At 45.5% G+C, this 1,354-nt stretch overlaps 1 pseudogene; it reads left to right on the top strand.

Annotated features, from left to right (window-relative positions):
• The first annotated feature begins 308 nt into the window (after nucleotides 1-308).
• Nucleotides 309-914, top strand: LOC110285323 (annotated as a pseudogene).
• The last annotated feature ends 440 nt before the right edge of the window (nucleotides 915-1,354 follow it).

Here is a 1,354-nt window from a genome sequence, read left to right on the forward strand (position 1 = left end):
TCGAACCTGAGTCCTCTGGAAGAGCAGCCAGTGCTGTTAACCGGTGAGCCATCTTGCTAGCCTTTGGATTTTTTTTTTTTTTAAGTTAAATAAATGAACCACCTTACAGATCTTATTGTAGGGTATGTAGATATCAGCTTGGTATAACTATAGCCGTGTTAAGTCATGATGGAGACAACTACTCCAAGGAAACAAACCTACCAGGTTTTTCCTGCAAAGCATCAGAAGTTAAAAGTTTAGGGTCACATGTGTGGGAAGGGGATTAAATATGGATCCTGCTTTTTTCCCCTCTGGCAGCAGCCATCAGGTGAGTCAAGATGGGTACATACAAATACATCCAGGAGCTATGGAGGAAGAAGCAGTCCGACAGAATGCGCTTTCTTCTGAGGGTCCGCTGCTGGCAGTACCGCCAGCTCTCTGCGCTGCACAGGGCTCCCCGCCCCACCCGGCCTGAAAGACTGGGGTACAAGGCTAAGCAAGGCTATGTCATTTACAGGATTCGTGTCCGCCGTGGTGGTCGTAAATGCCCAGTTCCTAAGGGTGCAACTTACGGCAAGCCTGTCCACCATGGTGTTAACCAGCTTAAATTTGCCCGAAGCCTTCAGTCTGTTGCTGAGGAGAGAGCTGGGCGCCATTGTGGGGCTTTGAGAGTCCTGAATTCCTACTGGGTTGGTGAAGATTCCACATATAAATTTTTTGAGGTTATCCTCATTGATCCGTTCCATAAAGCTATCAGAAGAAATCCTGACACCCAGTGGATCACCAAACCAGTCCACAAACACAGAGAGATGCGTGGGTTGACATCTGCTGGCCGAAAGGGCCACAAGTTCCACCACACAATTGGGTTCAGGCTACTCTCTAGCTCCACCGTTACTGCCAATACACGTGATATTTGTAAAATTCATATCCAATAAACAATCTAGGACAGTCAAAAATTTGGATCCTGATTCTCCACATGAATTTGACTATTTGATTTTTTTTCCCCCAGATAAATAGAATGCATGCCAGCCCGGATGAAGTCAGTTTTATCCTATTAGAATTTCTGGCCCGAATTGCAGCGGGCCTTGCTCTTTGCAACCCGTGACTACACCATCTCTTCAGCCTCCCCCACCCCCCTTTTAAGACAGGTTCTTGCTATGCTGTTTTAGGTGGTTTGATCAAGGTGGAGACCAAGCTGGTCTAGAACTTGTAGTGAACCTCCTGCCTTTGCCCCCTGAGTGCTGGGATTACAGACCAAATCATTCATTTTTGTGACTGGGTGTATTCCATTGTATGGAATTTATTATTATTATAATTTATTTATCTCTTCACCTGCTGATGGACATTTACATTGTTTCAAAGGCTTCCTTATAAA

Source organism: Mus caroli, chromosome 19, assembly GCF_900094665.2.
Source record: "Mus caroli chromosome 19, CAROLI_EIJ_v1.1, whole genome shotgun sequence".
In the NCBI taxonomy this organism is placed as follows: domain Eukaryota; kingdom Metazoa; phylum Chordata; class Mammalia; order Rodentia; family Muridae; genus Mus; species Mus caroli.